At 38.1% G+C, this 18331-nt stretch overlaps 1 long non-coding RNA gene across 1 annotated transcript in view; it reads right to left on the bottom strand.

The window, feature by feature from the left end:
- The window catches only part of LOC106504342, a 629832-nt gene that overhangs the window by 530675 nt on the left and 80826 nt on the right, over positions 1-18331 (bottom strand). The window lies entirely within an intron of this gene.

The raw sequence follows: 18331 nt of genomic DNA, 5'->3' as shown, positions 1-18331 counted from the left end.
TTTCTGTTCCCCTAAAATTGATGTATTGAAATGATGGCCCCTACAAAGGTAGTGGTATGGGTGGGTGGTGACTTTGGGAAATACTTAGGTCAGAAGGTGGACCCTCATGAGTGCAATCAGTGCCTTACTGATGGAGATCCCAAGCCTCTTCCACCTGTGAGGACACTAGGAGAGGGCTACCACCTACAAGAGGGTCCTCACCACATCCATCCTGCCGGCACTCTGATCTCTGACATCCAGCTGAGCACTGTGAGAAATAAAGTGTGTTGTTCGAAACCCACCCAGTCTGTGGTATTTTTTGTTATAGAAACTTGAATACACTAAGAGGCAACCCTCTCAATCCCAATCAGCTCCCTTGAATTTAGCTATCAGCTTCTTCTCCTCCTAATCCTTCTGAAGCATTTGAGATTGACCACATCCACGAGTTGATGAGGAGGAAGTCTGCTCCACAGGCTAGAAGAGTGGTCTCTCCACAGTCCTTCCTAAGAACTTTTACCTTGTTAAGCTAAAGCCACTGGTTCTTGTATATCAGTGAAAATTAATATTCCTTATAAAAGCAAAATGTAGAATACATTTAGTATCTCAATGAAGCCACATAACTTTTTATTATTATTGAATTATAGTTGTACTATCTAGTTCTGTTATCAGGGTGGTGCTGGCCCCAAAGAATGAGTTCAGAAGTGTTCCTTCCTCTTTAATTTTTTGGGATAGTGTTGTGTTGGGATTCCTTTATCTTTTTACTTTTTTTGTGGGTATTTATTTATAATAGGTTTTTTGGAGGTGCATTTATATGAGTTTATATATATATATGTGTATATGAACTTGAGATCAACTTTAAATAATTATATATATTATTACAATATATTATTTAAATATATACAATTATATTATTTAATACATTATATATAATTATTTAAAGTTGTTCTTAAGTTCAAACATTTGAACACATTCCAACCACTCTAGATTTTTTTACTCCCCATACCCAGGTTTAATGTTTTTAACATCATATTTTACATCTTTTTGTTTTGTGTATCTCTTAACCCCTTATTATAGCTATATATGACTGTTCTACTTTTGTCTTTTGACCTTCCTACTGGTTTTATAAGCAGTTAATCTACTTTTACACTTTGTTTGTCTTTACCAGTGAGATTTTTTCTTTTCCTAATTTTCATATTTCTATTTGTGGTCTTTTCTTCTTTGCTTAGAAGGGTCCCTTTAACATTTCTTATAAAGCTGGTTTAGTGGTGTTGACCTCTTTGAGTTTTTGATTGTCTGTAAAACTCTTCTTTTCTCCTTAAAATGTGAATGATAACCTTGCTGGTGGGTATTCTTGGTTGTAGGTTTTGACCTTTCATCATTTTGAATGTATGGTGCCACTACATTCAGCCTGAAATTTTTGCTGAAAAGACAGTTCATGGTCTTATGACAGAAAGTTCCTTTGTATTGAACTACTTTTCTTTTACTACTTTTAAGATTCTCTTTTTATCATTAAATCTTGCCATTTTAATATAATGTGTTGATGTAGGTCACTTTGTGTGCATCTTATTCGGGACTTTCTGTAGTTCCTAAACCTGGATGTCTGTTTCCTTCTCCAAATTAAGGAAGTTTTCAGCTATTATTTCTTCAAATAAGTTCTCTATCCCTTTCTCACTCTCTTCTCCTTCTGGGATCTTACAGTGAGAATGCTGGTATGTTTGATGTGCTCCAAGAGGCCTCTTAAACTATCCTCATTTTTTTTTTTCTTTTTTCTGTTCAATTGGATCATTTCTACTTCTCTGTCATCCAGATTTCTGGTTTGTTCCTCTGTATCATCTGGTGATTCCTTCTAATGTATTTTTTATTTCAATTGTATTTTTCAGCTCTGTTTAATTATTCTTTATATATCTTTATATTTTATAACTCTTTATTGATATTCACACTGTTCATCCATTCTTATAAGAATGCAGTGAGCATATATATAATTATTTCATTGAACTCTTTATTGGGGAGATTACTTATTTCTATTCTGCTTAATTCTTTTTCTGACATTCTGTTTTGTTCCTTAATTCAGAATACATTCCTCTGTCTCCTCATTTTGTCCAAGTCTCTGTGCTTATTTCTTGTGTTAAGAAGGTTGATTATGTTTCCCAATCTTGGAGAAGTGGCCTTGTAAAGGAGACATCCCATGGAGCCCAGCAACATGCTCCATTTTGTTCATCAGAGCTATATGTTCAAGGGGTGCCCTCTATGTGGGCTGTGTACGTCCTTCGGCTGTGGCAGGGGCCATTATCGTGGGTGTACTGGTAGGCAGGCCTGGCCCACTGGCATGGTTGGCTCTGAGGCTGTGCCTTGTGCAGTGGCTATGGGCCCATAGGAGGACAGAAAAAGTTTCCTGTGCAGGTTGTTGCATGGCCCAGGGTGGCTTGGGGCTGCTGCCAGCATGCTGGAAGGCAGGGCTGGGTCCCTGTGTGGCTGTATGCATAGCCCATGAATGAAGCCACAGGTTTTTAACTCAATTTCCCTTCTGGCATGTTAGCTAAAATGCACACATCCAGCACAAATGCTTTTCTATCTTTTCCCCTAAAATTTCCATGAATGGTTAGACTGGCTGAAGGGTTTTCAGCTGTCTCCTGGCATATTAGTGAGAAGCCACTGCCCCAATCTTTCTTACTTTGCTCTGTGACTGGGGGATATGAAGAAACTTCCACAGTTCAGTTCCCACAGCTCCTCTCTTTCTTCCATTTCCTCCCTTCTGCTTCCGACTCTCCTGTGGGTTGGCTAAGTTCAATTGAGCTTGCCAGAACCCTACCTATAAGAGAAGCTCCTTGAGCATGTTGCTTTTCCATCCCCACCCTGTTCCCATCTCCACCTTGGCTCCATGACATCATTTATCCATCTGCAGCCCTCCTCTGCTACTCCCACTGCAGTGATCACTGGAGTGGGTGGAGGCAGGGGATCCCTGTTACCTGTCAGTCTTTCCCTTAGCTTAATTGCTAATGACTCTGTCAATTACCAAGAGGGCAAAGTGTCCAGTCAGCATCCCCAGAGAAGACAGTCTGAAAGAGTTGAGGCTTTTCCACTTTCCTTTTAAGGATTCATTTTCTTTTCTCTTGAGATTTGCTGTTGCAATTAACTCTCTAAATCTATGTGTTCTCCCATTCCTGCTTCTCTCTTCCTCCTTAAATGTCTCATTCCCTCGCTCCCTTCCTCTCTTCCTTCCTGCCTTCCTTCTTCCTTTTTACCTTCCTCCATCCAAACCTTAATTTTGTTCTTTTCTGAGAAAAATGGTAAGCAAATAATGGTAAACAAAATTTAAAAGGTGATAATTGGAGTTTCTGCTCTGGTCCTAAGGTACTGGGACACAGGTTCAATGCCCTGTCCAGCACACTGGGTTAAAGATCCAACATTGCTGCAGCTGTGGCATAGATCACAACCTAAGGCTCAGATCTGATCCCTGACCCCAGGAACTCCATGTGCTGTAGAGTGGCAAAAAAAAAAAAAAAAAAAAAAAAAAAAATTGTTTTTTTTAAAAAAAAGGCAATTAATAGGCAATGGCAGAAGATACATTAAATAAAATGCATAAATGTTAATGCTATAGGGAGTTCCCCTGTGGTCTGGTGATTAAGATTTGGTGCTTTCACTGCTATAGCCCAATTCAGTCTCTGGCCTGAGAAGTGAGATCCCACATCAAGCCTCTGCACATGACCAAAAGAAAATATTAATGCTATAAATTTGATAAAACATGCCTAATTCTCCACATATAAGGATTGACATTATAGGTTGCACACAACTGAGTAGGAGGATTTGAAAGCTTCTTGCAACAATTCACTATCTAATTTCCTCAAAAGTAGCCTTATCCATACTAAAAAATAAATTTTACACAACATTGTACACATGGGTATTTTACTCAAAATCAAGGATGACAAATACATGGCATAGTTCCCACATTTCCTCACCTCCATCCCCCAATTCCCATTATTAGTCTTTGCTAATTGTTCACTATTATTTTTCCATTTGACCACAGAAGCAGCTTATCCTATTTTCAAAACAGTAATCCAGGCAGCTTCCACTAGTAAGAGGACATCACTGAAGAAGTCTATTTTCTATTCTTGAAAAAGAAACATAGACTTGAGATAGTAACCATCCCCATCTATGGCATCATGCGTTGTTTTTTATACTTTTTTAAATTATCAAAATGTGCTATAGTTATGTGCTACATTAATAACAAGATACAAATTTAGTTTTGAGAAATTGATTATCCTATATAAAGACAGAGCTACCAACATATAGCTTTTATTCTGACAACAGCCAAGTAGAAAGTCATGCACATTATCTGAGCAATTCTTTTTATCCTACCCAGTTTTCTAAGTATTATAAACAACTCCAAGGTAATCATATTTAATTATGTCATTTTAAAAACGTAAAGACTAGAATTGATTTTTCAAACACAGTATAAGACACTTTTTATTATTTGTATGGGGGCAAGGAGGGAAGAGGAATAACAAAACAAGCTGTCCGGGATGATCAGCAAAAACTTGCAAGGAGAGGATGACAGGCTCTATAGAAAGAATTTAGAAAGAATCATCCTTAAGGGGGAAATTTTTTCATTTCTGTTTCAAATGATAAACCTTCAAATTAGTTTTAGTATAACACTTGGAAAAATGTTAGTTAACATTCACAGGAAAAAACATTACCCCAGCTTAAAGTGTGTGTGTGTGTGTGTGTGTGTGTGTACAGATGTAAGTAAACTTCGGTCTAATTCACCATTTCTTCCATTTACCTTGACATTTACCTGGACTCTGGTAATGGCATTTATACCTAACAATTTATTCTTAAACATACCCTACAAAGTTATTCTCGAAAGAAGCTCTTAGTAAATATTGGTCAAGGATAAGGAATCTGTCAAGGAAGCTAACATTGGCTTTGACTTTTAACAATTTTTTTTTATTTCTAGATAAAAAAAAGAAATCATAAACTGTTAGCATTCAGAATTTACACTCTAATATCCCTCCCATGAACAATCCTGAAAATTATATCAAAACTATGGGAAACATTTGGATAATATTATGCTTTAGTGTGAGATATGACTAACTAAAATGACTTAGCTACATTCCACATACCAGATACTCCTGCTCACGAACCCTAAAATTATAAGATGGAGCCTTGGATGGCCCAAAAAAATGTCCCAAAGCTTCCACATTTGACAAGCACATATTGAGTGTCTCTCATTACTAGATTGTGTGTTTCTTAGAAAGTGAACAAGATCGATAGGTCCTCTGCCTCACAGAGTTCAGTAAAGAATACAAATAACTGTCCAACTACAATACAATGTGTTAGTATTTATCCTAAATGATGATTCATGAGCACACTGCATCAATATCACCTGGAGGGCTTTTTAAAAATACATGTTCTCAGGACTCTGCTCCAGGCATCCTGAATCAGAACCATGTTTTAGCAAGCCAGGGAAGTCAAGAGAGACAGCTCATTTCCCAGAGGAAATGAGTCTCAAAAAGGGATGGAAAATGATCAAGGAGAGGCTTGTGTGAGGTTGCTCTCGGGAGGATGGGGGCAGGGCTGGTGGGGCAGCCTGAATCAAAGGGCAGCAGAAGAGCATTATGCTAACACCTGACACCCGAAATGTGAGCAAGCATTTTTTACGATCACATCACAGCTTACAGTGTGGATCGAGGCAAGCGTATGGACACAGTTGAGAGAAATAAAACTAGTGAGGTAAGCTTGAGTTCCGGCAGGACCTCGGAGAGTTTAGACTATTTTATAGCATTTAGACTATTTCATGGCAATTGGCAGAGGAGAAATTTGCTCAGGGTTACCTTTATGAAGGTTCTGGCTTGGGTAGTGGTGTAGGTGCTATCAGCATTCACTGATGTACAGACACAGTAAGAAAAAGGAGTCTTGGGGAAAACAAGAGATCCCATTTTGAACTTTTTTTTTTTTAATCGCTTGCACTTGCAGCATATGGAAGTTCCCAGGATAGGGGTCAAATCAGAGCTGTAGCTGCAGGCCAATGCCATAGCTGGACCTGAGCTACATCTGCAAACTACACCATAGCTTGTGGCAACATCAGATCCTTAACCCGATGAGTGAGGCCAGGAAGCAAACCCACATCCTCATGGACACTATGTTGGGTTCTTCCACAAGAAGAACTCCTGAACACAATTTTGAAATCCCTGTGTCACCATCTGGTTGTAATGGATGGTTATAAAATCCAGGAGAAAGTTAAGAGTCACCAATCATTTATTGAACAAATATTAACTGAGCACTTCCTCTGTGCTACACTTTATGCTCAATTTAGAGAAACAACAATGAAAGGAGGGGACAGGGCCCCCACCTTTGTGGATCCTGCATGTAATGTTTGTCGAATACCTAGGAATACAAGAGATCATCCAAGAAGGGGTTGTGTTTAAAATGGGTAAAGATTTAGATGATGAGTGGTACCCACTATATAAATACTAACTCCTAAATAAGTAAGCAAAAATCATGGCAAAGCAGAAAATTAAAATATGATCAGTGCTACCAAGTGATCCAATGGGCATTAAAGAATTCTGAGAACTGAAAGAAACTGAAAAAAAGGCATCCATATGACCATCAGGGAGAAAACAATGAGAGGCAGAGTGAATAGCTAATGTGAAGACCCTGAGATGAGAGAGCATGCACACCAGGATGGGGGACCTCAGGTTGGGCTTGAAAGCCCAATTAATATATTTGAATTTTAGCCTAAATAGGAGGGGAAATGACTTGATGAAATTGATGATGTTTTAATATATTACTCTGGCTGTTGCATGGAGAACCGATTTTGAAAGAGGAAGAGTGAAAGACAGATGATGCTTCAGGAAATCACTTCAGATATCCAGGCAAGACTTGATGATGGCTTTGGTCAAAATGTGATTGGATTTAGCTTATTTCCTGAGAGTTAGCAAGAATGGACTTGCTGATGAAATAAATGTAGGGAAATGAAGAGGAGAACAAAGATGAATCCTAGTTTGGGGGAGCAGGAGTGGAGGATATGCCAATGACTGAGATACAAATATACATATATTATACAGGATCTTTGAGTTCTTCACAAACTCTAATATGTGATAATATTATGTCATTTTTTTCCAGGTACAATGTAAGTTAGCTGAGAAGACCATAGCGCCTACTGCAAATGGTTTCCTCTTCCTACCCCAGTTTTTTCCCCATGGTTTCTGATACCGCGATCTGAAAACAAGGAGCCTTTTTGAATAAGTGAGTAAATGAGAGAACATGTCCTCAAGGGGAAAATGAGGCAGCTACTCTCATGTGTTGTTTTTCTACTGATAATTTTACTGTGTTCTCCCAGAGCATTGATCTCTACCATGGAGTACTTGGTCTTTGCTTACTAAAGTATCACCAAACACAACTGGTAGTTCTTCCCTATACTTTTAAGAAAAGAAACATGCAAAATAATAGAAAATATCTTAAAATGGGCTTTTCAGAGAGTGAATTTGTCTCCATAGAGGCTGTCAGCCTCTGGAGCTATGTGACCCCAGGAGGGATAGTTGCGGAAAAATTCAGTTAATAAGTACTTATATATGCCAGGTATTACCTTTATGTGATTTATAATTTAGAGCAACCTCAAAGAGAGAGATATTATTATTATATTCCCATTTTATAGATATAGAACTGAGTCTCTCAACACAGAAATGACTTGCATAAGGCCATTTAACAACAAGATGGAATCAAACCAGGCCAGTCGATAGTCATAGTTTTTGCTTTTTCACACCTGAGGTTTCCAGGGACAGTCACCTTGTCTGTGACAGGTCAGGAGAGACTTATGAGAGACCTGTCCACTTTACTGGCACTCAGGAGTCACAGACAAGCAGCACAAGTTCTCCATAGACATGTCTATTTCAGGGCCATCAAGGATCTGGAACACCTTTCCTAATTTGGAGCAACACACGTTTACGAGGTAAGAAAGCTGAATCCAGTGGATGTGGTCTCAAAGACATTTTTCCTTGCTCAAATTAAACCCACAGCCATGAGACCGCCAGCCCAAAGACTTAAAGTCTGTGGCCCACTAGCATAGCTCTGAAAGATGAGGTTGTTTGCCAGCCTCTCCCATCCCACATGCCTATTTTAGTTCCCAAGCCTCTTGGCCCACAAGAAGAGGTGTTGAGGTAGGAGGAAGTTAGGCTAAGTATCTTAATTAATGGTTCTCTGTGAAATACGCTTCTTCCATTGTGCCAACTGGAAAAGAGGTTCTCAAGTGAAGCATCCCAACAACCCCATTCTTTATTTCTGTCCTCTCTTGCAACTGCTCTACCAGCTGCCTTAATCTTTAAATTCTATTTGACATCTCAAAGTCAACTTCTTCTACACACATACATTCCATTCACCTACTTCTAAGACATCACGTAAACAAGGAAATCATACAAACAGGTAGGCTGACTTTTGGCAACAGGAAAATCTGGCATTGAAGGAACTTTCTTGACCTTTTTTGTGCCATGAAACCTCTTCAGTCTGGTGATTCCTATTGACTCCTTCTCCAAATAACATATATATTTTTTGGTCTTGTTCTTTGGTCATGCTGGTGGCATGCACAGGTTCCTGGGCCAGGGATTGGATTGAACCCAAACCACAGTAGTGACAATGCTGGATCCTTAACCCACTGACCCACCAGAAAACTCTTCCAAATAATGTTTTTAAATGTACAAGATAAAGTATATAGGATTAAAAAGAAAGCCAATTATATTGAAATAAACTTGCAAAATGTTAACAAAACTGGTTTGTGATATAGTTATTTACACAATGCTTTACTGATGCATTAAATAAAAAGTCCAGCAGTTGGTCAAATAATTACTGTAATTTTTAAGTAGTGATGATAATTAGAGCTATCTGCAAAAACCATAAGGTGATATAAGAAATAGCTGTGATTCCTATTAGCAACAAAATCAAAGGTTCTGATAAAATGAGGTTTGTCTACATTAAAAAATGAAAGAAATAAATTCTGTCGGTGACTAGTGAAACTAAAACTGTAATGTTTCCTCCTTCAGATTATAGACACCTTAACTTTAGGTTAAGAATTCATGTTTTAAGAGTTCCCATTGTGGCTCAGCAGTAAGGAACCTGACTAGTAGCCATGAGGATGCAGATTTGATCCCTGGTCCTACTCAGTGGGTTAAGGATCTGGTGTTGCCGTGAGCTGTGCTGTGGGTCTCAGGTATGGCTTGGATCTGGTGTGGCTGTGGCTTTGACTGGCAGTTGCAGCTCTGATTTGACCTCTAGCCCAGAAAGTTCCATATGCTGCAGGTGCAGCCAGAAAAAAAAAAAAAAAAAAAAAAAGAATCTATGTTTTTTTGAGTCAGAATACTAGGAAGACCATAAATTAAGTACAACTCAATATCTCTTTTTTTCTAGACTTCAGACATGGTACTTCCATGTAATTCCAAAATACAAATAATCTAATGACCTGTTGTAAATTGACTTAAGACAGTTTGGACCAGAACAAATCTTTGGTGGACAGAGTAATTGCTGAATAGTTTAAGGTGAGTGGATTAGCAATAAAACCTTATTTACCAAGTTACAAAGAAAGTAAGTTTTATAATAATTCTGCTGTTACAAATATAGAATATATTAAACAAACATTTACAGGCAATCAAGTCCCTATTCTGTAAGCTTGATGAAATCTTACCTCTGCCTTTGTAGATGCCCTAGCTACCAAGTTGCATGAAACTTTCACTCCAGGTAGATGTTATAACAAACTCTGGAGGTGTAAAACTGTGACTTTTATAATCAGCACCAGGCAATCAAGGACCAGTCACAAAGCCATTAAGAGATCAAGCATCAGGAACCACCTCTGTGAACAAAGGCTTTGGGCTTCCCTGAATTCCTAGCTTCTGTTCATGCAAGTCTTTGCAACATCATGAAAATACTTTGGCCAAGCCATGTCTCCAGAACAGTTTTCATTTTATCTAATCAGAGTACAGTTCTACCAGAGATCATTACAAATCACTAATTTCACTGAGCAAACCCTTGTCTGACCTTCATTATGCTGATTAGAAAATCCTCAGGTGTTGATTGAGCTGTAGATAGTTTAAGGGCTTTTAGTAGCCACCTTTGGAATTAGCCTTTTTTTGTATAACGTTAAGCGTCATCCTTGGAGTGTGGATTCTTGATTAGAGAACCTTAATGACCCTAGAGTTGAAGCTTAAACTAACTAGCACACTCATAATATTGTACAGTGTGTGCCAACGTGTTTTAAAGTAAATCATTACAGATACTGTAATAGTTCCCCATTCAGCTTGAAATTAGCCAGTGTAATATTTTAATAAGTTCTCTCACCAAGTACTTCTGGATGCCTGACAGAATGCTAACATGTCCCAGATCTGCCATTCGCCACTTGTTATCTCTGCCTACTATCATTGAAACTTTCTGCATCGTCTCGTCTCTTGTCCCTCCTCCTCACCCTTCTTCTTTCCAACTACCACTGCTTTAAAAGCATCAGACTAAATTCCAAGGTTGAAATGAGATCTTTTTTGAACAAACTCTTTAGTTTCTATTAATCATCTCACACGGTCCCATTTAGTAAGAGCTCAGGTATATTAAAGTGTGAGCTACTTATTTATTAGTTTAGATGGGTGCTTTCAGTTCCTTACAGGGAAGGAAGAGATGACATTAATTCTCTTTATTACTGCACAAGTCTGAACATCTTTTTTCTATACAAGGTAGGGGCAAATGCATTAATTCTGGACAAACTAGGAAATATATGCTTGTGGCACTTGCAAGTTATTACAGTCTAATTGTAGTTAATTTTATTTTATTCTCTGGGACAACTAATCTCTCGATAACATTTGCAGTGATTGATTAAAATCCACTCCTTACTAAAATCAAGGTCTTTAGATAATTGGTGTGCTAATAGACCCTCAATTATTTGAGGCTGTGCTTCCTCACAGAGAGCAAGTCAAGGAATGGATATAAAGTCCAAATAAAGTACCTATTTTGCAACAGGAGCTATGATAATTGCCAGGAGACAGCATGCTTATCAGTTGTGAGAGGTTTTCATCCTTCATTAATATGGAGTTCAGTTGGACATCAGAGAAACTGGCCCCTGTGGGAATATGCTTTGAATCTCCCATTATCTCATTTTCCATACACTTGGCTTGACCCCACTTTTTATCTACATTCACAGGGAGATCTGGCTTTTCACATATGGGCTTTCTAAACAATCTGCTAGCCCTGAACCTCAGTCCCCAAAGCTCCATGCAGTGTCGGCTGCTATAAATTTGGACAAGTGTGTACACCAATAAAGTATCAGCTTAAATGGTCCAGACTAAATATTTCAGAAGTAGACAAAATAAATATTCCAAAGGGCTCACCCATGAGCTTTCCATTCTGTGGCTTGTGCCTGCATGGTCTTACTGTGGTGGGCTCTCCACCGAAGCGAAAGGTCTGCATTGTCTTCGGCCATCTCAGAAAGCCTCCCTGCCCTGCTGTAGGCTAACTCCTGATTTCTTGTACACCAGGCTGAGCCCTCTACTGGGTCAAACATACCCAGAGGGAGCTTGGGAGCAATGCTGTTAAAAACGCATTGAGTGAAACAAGAACAACTGTCCTTCTATCCTACCCAGATATAACCAGATAGTCAAAATGATAGAATTGTTATTTGACACCAATCAGTCTTATTGTGTCCTAGGCTTGGGAGAGAATGCCTAAACGGGGGCACCACAATTCTTTATGGCCTTGGTTCTCTTTATCTTTGATCTCATATTCTTTCCTGGGAGTTTTTAATGGAAGTTCTTTAAAGATGATTCTTGGCAATTATAATAGGAATGGCGACTGGTTTATTTTTTGGCTCCACCCTCATTATAGTTCAGAACAAATATCCAATGTGGTCAATTATTGTGGACACATAACAAGAAAAAACAGCTGTTCAATTATTGGTAAAATACGGTTTTCAGATAACACAAATTGCTAACATACATTGTAAGCTTACTATGCGCCAGTCTATATGTTAAGTGTTTTACCTGCAGCATGTTATTTAACCCTTACAACATACAGGTATTAGTTCACTTATATTACGTCCCAATAAGTACTAGTCTTCTCCCCATTTTAGAGACAAGTACACTGAGAGGAAAAGGTAGCTTGACTAGGGTCCCACATGTAATAAGTAGCAGATTCCAGACCAAAACCAGAACAGGAATCAAGTGACTGATGAGACCATTATGAGGTAGAACCTGTGCTCTTCTGAATGAAACATAGTGAGGAAGAACCGGCTATCAATCATCTTAACCAAGTTCACCTTTTGTTGTTGCTGTTTAAGTATAATTTTGTCCCAGGACATTCACAGTGAGTGATGGTGATTACATTTCCCTCATCTAAATGCCTCTGACACTCTTGTTGAAGATGCTAATCTTATACAAAGCTGTCTTTGGAGTTGATGATGCTGCCACATCCCACTCTTGTGGGAAATGGAGAGATGACATGAGTAAAATAGAATAAAATGTATTAGGGCCAAGTTAAACTGCTAATAAGGGTAATCACAGTAATAGATCCCCAAATCATTTTAAATCTAATTTTAATTACATAAGTCCATTTCAGAAGTCCTACTCAAATGGTGAGAAATTCATAAATTCTATATAAATTGAAAATAGAAATTACATTGTTTTTAAAATGCTCTGTCTCTATATATTATCATATATGTAAATTTATGCACATATACATAAATTATACATTCACATGTGTAAACTTTAATTTATCAGGACTACTCAATTTCATCTCCTAGTTAATAATTTAGTACTTATTAACCTTCAAAATTCCCATCAAGATATATTCTCCTATCAATGAGGATAAAATGAAGCATTCTAAGATCACAGAGTGTATTTTTGAAACAAAATTTGTTTCCCAATTTAGAAATGATGTCATCAAGGCATTACTGTCAAATTTAACTTCTGTATTTTACTTTAAGATAAAAATAGAGAAGAAAGCTTTCAAATGTATAAGTCCAAGAAAAACTATAATTAGAATTCCTGGCTCTTGCTTAGGATGCATTCTACATCTTATTTCAGCTTGACAGTAGGCAGGAGATTTCTCATTCAATCTCAAGCTGAAGCCAGAATGAAAAGTGCTTTGGAAAAAAAAAAAAATCTACTATGATTTCTGTTCTCATAATTCTCATCTGCACATGAAATGAACCTATAAAGAATATTTGAAATAATGTCTCAAGTCCACCCAGCACTTGTCTAGTTGTCACTGAAGACACTAGATGTCTGTGAGTCCTGAGGGGCCCATCATTGTGGATACGACTGGAAGAGTGCAACCTGAGAAGATCTGGAGAGGTCTTGCAGACTCACTGGGGTAGTGGTCAGGCTGGTAGATTCATTTATTTTGCCACACATACAGGCAGGGTTTTCCCAGTGATGGGTTTGCTATGGACTCAAAACATTGTTATTTGCCTAAACAGTTCCTATGGTTAATGGTTGGCATTAGATATTGCATGAGCCTTGGGTTTTGAAACTCAAGCCATGCTCCTGTGGCTTCTCAGCGTTATTTTTAGATAAAGACAGAAGACCTCCTGTCCATCTATCTCGGTAGCTGAGCTGTCAAAAACGCCTGGTTTGAAAACAAATAAGCCAATAGCTGAAAGCTTTCTGGCCACGAAACCTATAGTGGTAGGGCTCAAAACCTCTCTGAAGGTATGATATGGAAAGAAGTGAGTGGAGTTGACTTAGAAGTTCAGGCTAGAGGTCAAAACATTACCCATACAGAAATAAACTAGCCTCCTAACTGGTCTTACCATCACCATCAGAATGACCTTTCTCAAGTGAAGTGCTGATCATACTACTCCCTTGCTTAAGATGTTTTAAAAACCAGGACTTGGGGCAAGAGTACAAGTGGAGGAGATTCCTGGTGGCTTAGTGGGTTAGGGATTCAGCACTGTCACTGCTGGGGCTCAGGTCACTGTTGTGGTGCAAGTTCAGTCCCTGGCCCAGGAACTTCCACATGCTGTGGGCATGGCCAAAAAAACAAAGATGGACTTTATGGCATGTGAATTTATATCTCAATAAAGCTGCAATTTAAAAAAAGAGTACAAATGGAATCATAATATGTAACAAACCAATAGAATATCACCTGTGAAAAAATGCCATTATATTGGTAAAATATCAACATAGTGTGCTATGGTTTCCTATATGAATGAAGTTAGGAAAATAGTAAAAACAACTAAATTGTATCATTATTATGCATGTTGGAGTATTCTATTCAGAGTCTGGTGAGTTTAGAACAGGTAATAAAAGAACAAAAAAATATATATTTTTATACACAGTCTGTCATATTTTAGCAAAAGTACTAGTTATTTTAATCAATATTTTAATATAATTTATGTTCTTGTGATTTTAATGATCTAAAGGATTAAAAATATTTCAAGTATTACAAAAGTTTAATAAATTTTCGCTTATTAAAGATGTAAGTTATACATGCCAATGAAAAAGAAATAGTTTTCCCATTTTCAAAAAGTCTTCCAAAATATTCAGTTATCTATAAAATTAAAAGACAAATTATAATAAAAGGCTACCAACAGTAAATAAAATACTTTAAAAATAAAGCTGAAATTTTTATATAATTTCAAAGAATGTAATATTTAAATAAATCTACTTAAATTTTAGCATTCAATATAAAATGATCATGCTTTATGTGTTTTTGTGTATACATTTTTCTGTATATATTGTGTGTATGTGAGTGTGTGTGTGTGAAGAAAGAAGGAGAGGGAGCGAGAGAGAAGCAAATGTTTTTGTAATATAAATATTTAATACGAAAAATACTTCTTAGTCTTCACATGCAGATTTGGGGAACACTACCCTAACATTCATGTCCCTCTTGGTCTACAAGCTGGAACACAAAAGATAAGCAAGCAAACAGTGATGTTCTTTTGGTCTTATTTGAAAACTTTCCTCTGTTAGGTAGGAATCTATCGGTATACATATTGCCTAAAAGGTTTGAATCAATTAGCACAAATTAATAAAAGAAAATTGCTTCCATTTTTTTCTCTTCTCTGGTTTTTCCCATTTTTAACGCAGTGTCCATTTCCAGTGATGCAGGGGCACAGCCACAGATCTCCACAGAGCGAGGACCCAGTGACCTACAGACAGGAGAGCCACTGTGAGAGGCATTCCTCTGGGTCCTGAACACTCATTTTAAGAGTGGATGTTCTGGATTATGTGTCGAACTGGGACAGCAATGACAGCTAAAACCAGAGCATAGGGGTGAATGCTTTAATGACTTTATTTTTTGGTGTGACTATTAAAGAAAAGTCCTCTAAAGCTTTGAAGACAATACTCTACATGGGCAAAACTCCTGTTTGCTTTTTCCACAAGATCCTTTTCTCATTCTTCCATGTTCTCCTCTCCAGCCAAAGGGAAGTAATTTTACTCCCCATTATTCTTGCATCTTTTTTTTTTTTTTTATGTTGGATGGCTTGAAAATCTCTAGTCCCTTTGCTTTCAAATCCTTTCCCTTCACCCCTTCCTGTTCAGTTGGTCATTAGAGGGTCCAATCAGATATCAGATATATCAGCATTTGCGGGAACTTCCCTTCTCACCCCATCTGGGCGAGGGTCCCTAAAGCGCACTAAGTCTCCTGCCATCCTCCTGTATTGCAATCTTCTAATAAGAAGACATCTCCTAATTGTGAGAATGTTAAAGGCAAGAACTACATTTAATTTGATTTTCTAATCCCTCTGCCTACTACATCATCAATGGATACATCATTCATATTTAGTAAACATCTGATTAAAAAAATAAGCTCTTAAATAATAATTAACTCTGACAGATTGTCACCAGTGTACAGATGATATCAACTCTAGTTTGTTTATTTGTTTGTTTGTTGCCAGAGAGCAAGAGATGGTCAAGTCAAAGCCAGTCCCTGGGGTGTCCATACAGGATAAGCCCTTCACAGGGTCATCAACAAATCCACTGCTCTCAAGTTACACAAGCCTTTCATCAAATAGAAGCCGAGCTGGATGTGATCAAGTCTTGCATATACTCAGCTTACTCCTTATAAGCCTCAATTTTTTTTTCCCCATTGTCACCACATGTGACAAGAGAGCTGATGTCAGTGTTCCATGCAGTTTTCAAAAAAGGTCAACTTGCATTCAGATTTATGCTAGTAAAATTCATCCCTTCTCTTTCAAAAATGTAATGAGAAAGGACAGCTTTGTGAAATGGAGAAGCAAGAACAATATTGCTTAAATAAATTGGAATTTGCACTTTGATTACCCTGCAGTTTCTGCCATTCTTTACTGGAAATGCTCCCTGCGGTGCAGGCTTTCTCTGGAGTGACATCATCATACGAAGCCCTCCTCACTATAATTATTTCCATCCATATTTGTAGAGCACAGAGCAAGAACATTCACGAAGGAATACTGGGTGCATATAGAATAATTTAAAACTATAGAGTCACCAGAAAGCCCCATTAAAAGGCAAATGATATATCTTTATGCATGTCCCGGACCCCAAAGGAGATATTTCATGTTCACATTAGAAAAAAATGAGTCTCTTTAAAACAATGAGGCTCTGATAAGAGCAAATATCCCATGCCATGAAATAACAAACAAGATGCATAGTTTCAGTTGCTTTTCTTGGAATAAAACTATTAAAAACTGTGATATCATTGGAGCGGGCATATTTTAGTTTACTTTGTCAAATTTAAATCCTTTTGGAATTTAGGCTCTATCAATACTAATACCAAGAATTATGATTTTAAATATTTATTCTTGGCAACCCTAGTTTCTCTATTGGGGGAAATGTTCTTTTTTTGAACGTGTGTGTGTTTTCAATTTTAAAGTGAAAACACCACTATAAAAGCATTAATTTTCTCAAAAATCAAATAGCTTGCTGAAAAACAAGATCTTTTGACAGTTTGAGTGAAATTTTAAAAAATGAGAAAGGTGTAGATGGCTTCGTTGATAATATGTGATTTCCTCGGGCTGACTTTTGCGGATACAGCCTCCCACTGTTGAGTGTTAAAGCTTGGGGGCGGGTTCTTTTGTCTTCTGGAAAATAAAAGCTTCTACCATCTGCTTGCTGAGGCTTTGGTTTTGTTTTAAATGTAGGAAAAAAAAAAAACATGCGTTTAACTCTGCAGTTAGTGATGAGGTCCAAATTCATTAATTCATCCATTCATTCATTCAACATAACAACCAAGGAAAACGAAAGGGTGGTGAATAGGTGGTACATTGAAAAGTTCACTGAATGGAAACGTGATTCGTCTTTCTCTCTCCGACCATTATTTTCAGACGTGGTCTGTAAAATCCCCCCTCTGTGTCCTTTAATGTCATTTCAATCAGATTCTCTCATTTTAAATGATTACCAGTTGCTTCAAAGTTCAAGCTAATTTCCCTCAGTTTAAACTTCCAGTCTGCAGCTGCTGAGATGCTTTTGCTCTCCCTTGTCCAGTGTGACCCTCAGCCCTGCCAGCCACAACCTGCTGTTCCCTCTCCTGCCTTCCTCCTGCTTCTGGACTCTCCCATCTCCGCCTTGTCCCACCAGGAGGATGGTGAGGCCAAAAAGGTAAAATGGCCTTATATGGCGCTGCTGTGTGTCATTATTAAGCTGCCACCAAAAGCCTGTGTAGCAGGAAAATGGATACTCGCTATTGCAGGGGAAAACTTTGGTCCCTCTCAAGGCTCTGCAGAGTCACCATTTGACCCTACACACCATGTCCATCCACTGCCCCCTTGGCTCTGCCCACCACCATACACCCTCAGCATCTCCATGCTGGGGTCTCTTCATAGGGCAGACTGACCCACCTGCCTTCACAGTTCTCCACAATGGCCCCAAACTCCCAGAGACAGAGTCTCTCAAGCATGAGCTTTCATAATATCTATTCTGACTATTCAAAGATGGTTATTTTACATATTCTTGGCTTCACAACTTCACTCTGAATGATGATGTATTTAATAAAAAACTCAGATGTGAAATGGTGTCAGTATGACATATTCATCTTAAGCAACAGACAGTCGGCCATGTTCACGAGTCAGTATCGCATACCCATCTAAAACAGTGGCCCAGCAGCCAACCTGATCTATGCTGGACTGCAGAACCTGCCGTTACAACCTTGTGTGTCTGCATGTGAGCCACTACTGGGGCTGAGTTTATAGGGTTTCTAGCGTGTTTCATTTTCATATGGCACGAAATACATGAGCCAAGTGGACTCTCTGATAATGTTGTCAAGAGCTGTCAAATACATCTATTTTCACTATTCTCCCATTTCTTGTTTCCTTGATTGAAATCTGTGATAAGCGGCAGCAAGTGGTTCAAATTCTCAAACTTAGGAACTAAGTTCTGACCTCACTTGTAGCATAATGAAATACCTCTTATAA

Source organism: Sus scrofa, chromosome 7 (genome assembly GCF_000003025.6).
Source record: "Sus scrofa isolate TJ Tabasco breed Duroc chromosome 7, Sscrofa11.1, whole genome shotgun sequence".
Classification (NCBI taxonomy): domain Eukaryota; kingdom Metazoa; phylum Chordata; class Mammalia; order Artiodactyla; family Suidae; genus Sus; species Sus scrofa.
Note: the sequence above shows the minus strand (reverse complement) of the source record. Positions and strands in the feature narration are given on the sequence as shown.